Raw genomic sequence first — 10,000 nt, 5'->3', positions numbered from 1 at the left:
TGAGTGAGCTAGCAGTCAAAGTGACATCATCTTTGTGCAGGAGCTCACTGAAGCTTGTGACGAGGCTGACACAGTGCCTGCCAACAGGGCTAACTGTGGCTTGACGAGTGTCATTCTCTCGGCAGTTGGAGTTATAGCAGAGGTTAGTCTAAGCATCCCCAGACTTGTTTCTCTACATATATCTGCACTCTGAAGGTCTGGAGGTGAAGTGAAACAAATCTCGATGGGAATCATAGCAGGTACAATTCTGCAGAACATCTATGAGCGACGAGCATAAGAGCTTTCTGTACAAAGGGCTCGGTTGCTCAGGGCTGAGTAATACCAGCTGCCAAATGCGCTGGTTACACCGGGTGACTAAGTAACACAGTCTGTGCTACTCAGGGGTCTGGCCGCAGACCACACTGGACTCACGGAAAACTTTACACACACCTGTGGTACATGCGGTACAACATGGCTTAAACTAGCAAAAGATGCTTTTCTGAGCACAAAACTGGCACTAAGCCATACACTAACATGTGAGAACACTGACTGAGAGGAATTAATTAACACACGACATATATCTTCTCTCAATCTTCTCGACAATACTGACATATTTACTGAAACACTCGATGTGACATCATGTGATGTCAGGCGTGACGTCACGAGGTGATGTCAGCAGCACTGTGACATCAGCAGACATCTCGAGGTGACATCAGGCAGACATCGTGATGTCATGAGGTCGGGCAGCAGCATTGGTGATGTCAATGTGATGCGGGCAGCAGACCACAGCATGAGGCCTGGGGCATGTGGCAACTCACGTGGCTCATAGGTCCATGTGGCTTCGTCCACACCCCACGTGGTGTCGTGATCCATGTGGTATTGTGATCTATGTGGCATGCTGATCCACATGGCTTGCTGATCTACATGGCTTGCTTATCTATGTGGCTTGCTGATCCACATGGCTTGCTGATCCACATGGCTTGCTGATCCACGTGGCTTGCTGATCCACGTGGCTTGCTTATCTATGTGGCTTAGTGATCCACGTGACATGTTGATCTACGTGGCTTAGAGTGGCATCGGGCACTCGGATACACAGCTCTGGCAAAGAATTCACACAAAAAACAGCAGAAACACAGCAGAGGGAGTGATGGCATGGTGGTGTATGGTAGGCTGGTGAGGTGTGAGTGTACAGCAGGGCAAGCGTGGGTGGATGACATGCACACTGGACGCAGAAATCACCACAAAACTCACCTCTGGCTTGCTGAAATAGCTGTGCTGAGCTGAACAACAACAGGAGAACATACAAGTGACGCTGAACACGTGACTTGAGAAACAGCGTGGGATGCTGTGGCGTGGGGTCACTGGGACGCAACTTATATTTCTCGAAGAAATTTGGGAAATGTCAGCCAAATCCTGCTTGTACCTGTGTCTGGATGCTGAAATGTGCAGACACGACATCAGGATAACTCGTTGAGAGACGGATGCTTCTTGCATGGGGTGATGAAGTGAAGATGACTTCATCCTATTTCCTTCCTCTGTCCGGGCAAAAAACTGCTGCGACCACCGTTTCCCACCATTTACAACGGGAATGTTTGGTGAGGTGGTGACGTGGAGTCAAATGATACGTCTTCAGAGACTTCTTAGTTTATTTGCAAAGTCGTGGTGGGTACATAGGCTTGTGTGTTTTTGCCCATGGCTGGGAAGGGCCATGCCCACGAGGGAGAGAACTAGTAGGACTTGTGTCTTGCTGCTAGGATGCTGAGTGAATGAGAGAGTGTGGGACCAGCATCCCACAGACCTGGGCAGGCCCAGAGGGCAGCACCTGAGTGCCACGAAATATGGACTAAGCTGGCAGACAGCATAGGCTGTCTGTGCAGACAGTACAGACTGTCTACACCTCCTTCAACTGCTTCGCCTCGCTTGTTTCCAGTATATAAGCACCTTTCCTGTGCATGTACTGTATTTTTATCAAGGCTGATGGAGTGAACACATCGTCTCTAAGCTGAGTACATCAAACTTCCTTATCACATCTTCTGACTTTTCTCTATGTAGATGAAGGGTTCTTGATCCGAGGAACTGAAGCAGTCCTTCCCTTGTTTGCATCCTGATTATCTCCCATTCCTCAAGTGTTGCGAGACCCCTACGAGTTTGGCTTTTCTCATTAATATAAAAATAAAATAATAACAATAATGATAATAATAACAATAATAATAATAATATTTTTTTTATTTATTAACACATCGGCTGATTCCCACCTAGGCAGGGTGGCCCGAGAAAGAAAAACTTCCATCACTGTCTTGCCAGAGGGATGCTTTGCACTATAGCTATAAAACTGCAACAGCAACACCCCTCCTTCAGAGTGCAGACACTGTACTTTCCATTTCCAGGACTCAAGTCCGGCCTGCCGGTTTCCCTGAACCCCTTCATAAATGTTACTTTGTTCACACTCCAACAGTGTGTCAAGTATTAAAAACCATTTATCTCCATTCACTCCTATCAAATACGCTCATGCAAGCTTTCTGGATAATAGTTTTGGTATTCCCACACCTTCTCCTAATTTCCAAACTACGAATTCTCTACATTATATTCACACCACACATTGCCCTCTGACATGACATCTTCACTGCCTCCAGTCTTCCCCTCGTTGCAGCATTCACCATCCTTGCTTTACACCCATATAAGAATGTTGGTAAAGCTATACTCTCATACGTTCCCCTCTTTGCTTCCACGGACAAAGTTCGTTGTCTCCTTAGCCTCCTAAGTGCACCACTCGCCTTTTTCTCCCTCATCAATTCTATGATTCGCCTCATACTTCATAGACTCATCTACTGACACGTCCACTCTAAATATCTGAATACATTCACCTCCTCCATACTCTCTCCTTCCAATCTGATATCCAATCTTTCATCACGTAATCTTTTTGTTATCCTCATCACCTTACTCTTTCCTATAATCACTTTTAATTTTCTTCTTTTACATACTCTACCAAATTCATCCACCAACCTCTGCAACTTCTTTATCATTTAATCCCATACCTCTTGCCAACACCCGAGGATTCACTTCTCTTACAACCACATCTATAAATATATTGAATAACAATGGTAACATCACATATCCTTGTCTAAGACCTACTTTTACTGGGAAATAATCTTCCTCTCTCCTACATACTCAAACCTGAGCCTCACTATCCTCGTAAAAACTCTTCACTGCTTTCAGTAACATACCTCCTATTCCATACACCTGCAACATCTGCCACATTGCTCCCCTATCCACCCTGTCATACACCTTTTTCATATCCATAAATGCCTCAAAAACCTCTTCACCCTTATCTAAATACTGTTCACTTATATGTTTCACTGCAAATACTTGGTCAACACACCCCTGACCTTTCTTAAAGCCTCCTTAGTTATCTGCTATCCTACTCTCCGTCTTACACTTAATTCTTTCAATAATGACTCTACCATACACTTTACCAGGTATACTCAACAGACTTCTTCCCCTATAATTTTTGCTCTCTATTTTGTCCCCTTTGCCTTTATGCAAAGGAACTATGCAAGTTCTCTCCCAACCCCAATACCAATCCCAACAGTTGCCATCCTACCAGAAAAGTAAATGTCACTATCGCCGCAAGGTATGGCAACACCGCATACCCAAACAAAAACAGTGGCACACAGCTCTTATTGTAGCGCTCTTAAGTGGTTATATCCAAATTAATCCAGGACCTCAAACTATTGTACAGAGGCAAAACAGACAGATAAATGACGGTGATATTGACGGTCTAGTAGCTAGGAATGATAACCTTAACTCCATATGTAATGCATACATAGGTCAATGTGAGACAATACAGCCATTATTATCTCAAACACTACCAAACAGGTGCATACACTGTACTAAAGTACGCATGAAAAACAGAAAAGGCACCTTATGTAAAATGTGTAAGGGGTGGGTGCATGATGGATGTATGTACAATTATAGTAACGGTGCCAGAATTCACTTTGTGTGTAACAAATGCACTTTGGCACAGTTACCCTTTAGCAGTGATGACATTGATTTACCTAATTTTAATACAAATGACCTATTGCCATATATTGATGATTATAATTGTTTTATGAAAACAGGCCTTCACTTTATTCATGTCAACACAAGATCACTTCTTCTTAAATTGGCAGAGATTAGGATTCTAGCTAACAAAATTAGGGCGGCAGTTATAACCATCTCTGAATCCTGGTTGGATGATACTGTGACTGACGACGAGGTCAAAATAGAAGGTTACAATATAAAACGCTTAGATAGGAACAGAAAGGGTGGTGGAGTATGTACCTACATTAGAAATGACTTAGCTTACAACCCAAGGCCTGATTTAAATAACAATAAACTGGAGATTCTATGGTTTGAAGTGCTGCTTCCCAAGACCAAACCCATCTTAGTAGGAACTAGTTATCGCCCTCCCACCCAGGACCAGTTCTTAGAAGACTGTTCCAGAGTCTTGTCCGGACTTGAAAACAATTGCGAGACAATATAACGGACTATGCAAAAGGTATAAGCAAATTCTAGGTTTAAATAGTTACACTCAACTAATTAATACACCAACCCGGATCACACAGTTCTCAGCCACCCTAATTGACCACATACTTTGTAACCGCTTTGAGAACATTAGTCAGTCAGGCGTCATTACCACAGGCCTTAGTGATCATTTCATCATTTACTGCACCAGAAAAATCACTAGGGATATGATAGGCCTACACAGGACAATAAAAATGAGGTCAGTTAGAAACTACAGTAAAGAAACATTGGTAAATAGGCTACACAATTGTGACTGGACAGAGATAACAAGTTGCACGGACGTAAACGATGCCTGGGAAAAATTCAGAACAATGTTCACTACCATCCTTGATAATATTGCACCAGTTAAAGAGGTTAGGATTAAACGAAGAACTGAACCCTGGATGACTACTGAGATATTAGATAATATGAAATTCAGAGACCAGCTGCTAAAAGATTTAAAGCAAACAGACAGGATATTGCAGCACTAAATTAATTCCAAAGGGTGAGGAACAGAGACTTAAAAAAGGAGCAAAGTCAAAGCACTATTGCTCAAAAATTGAAGAGTATAAGCATGACCCCAGAAAGCTCTGGCAACAACTAAAACAGTTGAGGTATAGCCATAAACCAGTAGATAGGTCTAACATAGTACTCACTATCGATAACAAGGTATGCCACGAAACATCTAAGGTGGCAAATTGTTTTAATTCCTACTACACATCTGTTGCATCAACACTAGTAAGTAAACTACCAGCTGCATCAAATACCTTTAACACAGACTCTGATAAGTTTCAAACATACTATACCAATAAAGGGGTAACCCCAAACAGTTGTCAACTAGTAAGTGTATCTCATGACTTTATTCAAAAAGAACTAAGCAGGTTAAACCCAACTAAGATCACTGACCCGGATAAGATCCCGTCTAAGTTCCTAAAAGATGGTGCTTCTGAATTGTCAATCCCTATTGCTCACATAATAAATCTATCAATCACCACTAATACCGTACCGGATGGGTTCAAGGAGGACAGAGTTACTCCTATCTTCAAGAAAAATAGTAGGTCTGATGTAAGCAACTATAGGCCTGTTAGTATACTCAGTATAATATCCAAAATTCTGGAGAGGGCGGTGTATTCTCAAGTAGTTAAGTACCTTAATGACAACAACATTCTCCATAGCTATCAATCGGGCTTTAGAAGATCTTACTCAACCGACACCTCCCTAATTAATCTGATGGATTACCTGAGAATTGAAATGTCAAAGGGGAACCTCATAGGTATGGTAACCTTTGACCTGCAAAAGGCCTTCGATACTGTCAACCACAATATACTATGTAAGAAACTTCAAGCTATTGGTATAGGTTCTTTACCTGGTTTAAGTCCTACCTTAGCAACAGGAGACAAATTGTGAAAATCAACAAAACGGAATCAGAACCCCTGCCGATAGCATGTGGAGTTCCCCAAGGCAGTATTCTGGGTCCCTTATTATTCTTATGTTATGTCAATGACATGCCTATCAGTGTCAAGTGCAAACTCCTACTGTATGCAGATGACAGTGCTCTGTTAGTGTCAGGTAAAGACCCACAAGATATAGCTAATGTTTTAACACTGGAACTGGAGTCCTGCAGCAAATGGTTAGTAGACAACAAACTATCATTACACCTCGGGAAAACTGAAGCCATTCTCTTTGGCACGAAACACAAACTGAGAAGGGTAAATAATTTTAATGTCCAGTGTAATGGGGAGCCCATCACTTTGGTTTCATCAGTAAAATATCTGGGAATCCCCTTTGACCCATTCATGTCAGGAGAGTTGATAGGGAACAGTGTAGTAAAGAAAGCGAATGCCAGACTGAAGTTCCTGTATAGACAAGCACAGTGTCTACCTACTGAGGCTCGCAGGACCCTATGTCTAGCCCTTATGCAATGCCATATGGATTACGCTTGCTCTTCATGGTACTCTGCCTTGACAAAAAAACTGATAGACTGCAAATCACCCAGAACAAAATCGTAAGATTCATCCTGGGGCTGGGACCAAGAGAGCATGTAGGCCAGAATGAATTACAACAGTTGGATATGCTGAATGTTGAAGACAGAGTAAAACAACTGAAGCTAAATCATGTTTATAAAATTCCTCACAGTGTCCACAATATCTTGCTGTCAATTTTGTCAAGGTTGGGAACCAAAGCAAACATAGTACCAGGAGGAGAGAGCACAACTTTGTAGTACCCACAGTCATTGGCCAGGTTTCAAACACCTTTTATTTTACAGCAATAAAGGAATGGAACAGACTGCCCGCACATGTGAAAGCCAGTCATAGCATGAACCAGTTCAAGAAGAGTGCCAAAAGGTGTCTGATGAATGTAGCTACAGAAAGGGAGGGGAATGATTTTCTATTTTTTATCTAACATACGTGTAAATTTTACCTTATTCCTAGTAATGACCCTCGTATTATAGATAGTCTTAACGACCCTCGTGTAGTAGATAGTCTTTTTTAGTATGATAATAAGATGTTATCTTCATTATAGAATAATAAGAAAATATTTTAACCTTTATATTATAATAATGAGGTAAAAGGACCCCAATGGAAATAAGTCACTCGTCTGACTTTTTTGGGTTATCCTAGGTTCTCTACACATATGCTGCTATGTATGATAATTCTATGTAACTGTATTTGTGTATACCTGAATAAACTTACCTACTTACTACTTACTTACCCTAGGTACCTTACCCTCTTCCATACATTTATTAAATAATAGCAACAACCACTCCAAAACTGTATCCCCACCTGCTTTTATCATTTCTATCTTTATCCCATCAGTCATAGTTGCCTTACCCACTTTCATTCTATCCACTTCCTCACGAACTTCCCCCACACTCACAACTGGTTCCTCCTCACTCCTACAAGATGTTATTCCTCTTTGCCGTATACACGAAATCACAGTTTACTTATCTTCATCAACATTTAACAATTCCTCAAAGTATTCCCTCCATCTTCCCAATACCTCTAACTCTCCATTTAATAACTCTCCTCTCATATTTTTAACTGTCAAATCTATTTTTCTCTAGGCTTCCTCAACTTATTAATCTCACTTCAAAACCTTTTCTTATTTTCAACAAAATTTGTTGATAACATCTCGCCCACTCTCTCATTTGCTCTATTTTTATGTTGCTTCACCACTTTCTTAACCTCTCTTTTTCTCTCCATATACTCTTCCCTCCTTGTATAACTTCTCCATTGTAAAAACCTCTCATATGCTAACTTTTTCTCTCTTACACACCCATTTAATCATTCATCATTCCACCAATCTCTCTTCTTCCCTCCCACACCCACTTTCCAGTAACCACAAACTTCTGCTGAATACTCTAACACTACATTCTTAAACCTACCCCATACATCTTCAACCCCATTGCCTATACTCTCACTAGCCCATCTATCCTCCAATAGCTGTTTATATCTTACCCTAACTACCTCGTCTTTTAGTTTATAAATCTTCACTTCTCTCATACTTTCTGCTTCTATTTTCCATGTATCCCATCTACCTTCTACTCTCACTGTAGCTACAACTAAAAAGTGATCTGATATATATGTAGCCCCTCTATAAACATATACATCCTGAAGTCTACTCAACAGTCGTTTATGTACCAATTCGTTGTTCAACAAACTACTGTCATTACGCCCTATGTCATGTCTTGTATACTTATTTATCCTCTTTTTCTTAAAATAAGTATTACCTATTTTAATAATAATAATAATAATAATAATAATAATAATAATAATAATAATAATAATCATAATACCCAGTATTCCTGGAATATACTTGACAGGTCTCAGTGAACTTCTTGCATTATTAGTTATTTTATGAGAATATTTTATTATCTTTAATCTTTTTGTATATTTTTTCTCATCTGGCATATCCTCTATATTCATTTTCATCATCATCCTCGTCGTCATCATCATCATCATCATCATCATCATCATCATCATCATCATCATCATCATCATCATCATCATCATCATCATCATCATCATCATCATCATCATCATCATCATCATCATCTTCTTCTTCTTCTTCTTCTTATTATTATTATTATTATTGGCATTATGCTTCAACTATATTTAATATCAATTATTAATTATGTTTACTATTTCCTTTACAGGTACTCTAAACGGTAAGTGTGTGTGTGTGTGTGTGTGTGTGTGTGTGTGTGTGTGTGTGTGTGTGTGTGTGTGTGTGTGTGTGTGTGTGTGTGTGTGTGTGTGTGTGTGTGTGTGTGCGCGCACGCGCGTAGGTAGGTGCGCCCTTGAGTACTCGCCAATAATTATTTTAATTTGATCGAGCTCAATCTCTTGGGTCCTTCCTTCAAGCCACTAATCCGCTGGCGTGATGACCGCTCTGACCCCACTAGCGTGATGACTGAGCCCTCTCCTGGGTTAGTCAAATTATCCCTACACCCTTGTAAGGAGTTCCCCTGCTCAGCCTCGTCAGGGAAGAGTATCTTCCCTAAAATACCCCTGCCAGAGGTTTCTGCCAACACGCACCAGGTGTTGTTTCTCTTGTTGAGTGTTGCATGAGCGCTGAGCACCTGTCATGGTGCTGCCTGGCATCTGTACTGTGCTGTGTCTGGGTGTTGGAGGTGGTGGTGGTGTGTAACATGTGTACTGTGCTGTGTCTGGGTGTTAGAGGTGATGGTGGTGTGTAACCTGTGTACTGTGCTGTGTCTGAGTGTTAGAGGTGATGGTGGTGTGTAACCTGTGTACTGTGCTGTGTCTGGGTGTTAGATGTAATGGTGGTGTGTAACCTGTGTACTGTGCTGTGTCTGGGTGTTAGATGTGATGGTGGTGTGTAACCTGTGTACTGTGCTGTGTCTGGGTGTTAGATGTGATGGTGGTGTGTAACCTGTGTACTGTGCTGTGTCTGGGTGTTAGATGTGATGGTGGTGTGTAACCTGTGTACTGTGCTGTGTCTAAGTGTTAGAGGTGGTGGTGGTGGTGTGTAACCTGTGTACTGTGCTGTGTCTGGGTGTTAGAAGTGGTGGTGGTGTGTAACCTGTGTACTGTGTTGTGTCTGGGTGTTAGAGTTAGAGGTGGTGGTGGTGTGTAACCTGTGTACTGTGCTGTGTCTGGGTGTTAGATGAGATGGTGGTGTGTAACCTGTGTACTGTGCTGTGTCTGGGTGTTAGAGGTAGTGGTGGTGTGTAACCTGTGTACTGTGTTGTGTCTGGGTGTTAGAAGTGGTGGTGGTGTGTAACCTGTGTACTGTGTTGTGTCTGGGTGTTAGAGTTAGAGGTGGTGGTGGTGTGTAACCTGTGTACTGTGCTGTGTCTGGGTGTTAGATGAGATGGTGGTGTGTAACCTGTGTACTGTGCTGTGTCTGGGTGTTAGAGGTAGTGGTGGTGTGTAACCTGTGTACTGTGCTGTGTCTGGGTGTTAGATGTGATTGTGGTGTGTAACCTGTGTACTGTGCTGTGTCTGGGTGTTAG

The 10,000-nt window shown here is 41.8% G+C and overlaps 1 protein-coding gene across 6 annotated transcripts in view; it reads left to right on the top strand.

Annotated features, from left to right (window-relative positions):
* LOC128688563 (octopamine receptor beta-2R-like) overlaps positions 1 to 10,000 on the top strand; it is a 1,632,995-nt gene that overhangs the window by 615,031 nt on the left and 1,007,964 nt on the right. For 2 of the 6 annotated variants that reach the window (XM_070082747.1, XM_070082724.1), the window contains one exon: positions 8,678 to 8,689. The exons of the other annotated variants lie outside the window; for them this stretch is intronic. The gene's annotated coding sequence lies outside the window, so the exon portion shown is untranslated. The remainder of the gene's footprint in view (positions 1 to 8,677; positions 8,690 to 10,000) is intronic. 6 annotated transcript variants of the gene reach the window in all.

Source organism: Cherax quadricarinatus, chromosome 1, assembly GCF_038502225.1.
Source record: "Cherax quadricarinatus isolate ZL_2023a chromosome 1, ASM3850222v1, whole genome shotgun sequence".
Taxonomy (NCBI): domain Eukaryota; kingdom Metazoa; phylum Arthropoda; class Malacostraca; order Decapoda; family Parastacidae; genus Cherax; species Cherax quadricarinatus.
Note: the sequence above shows the minus strand (reverse complement) of the source record. Positions and strands in the feature narration are given on the sequence as shown.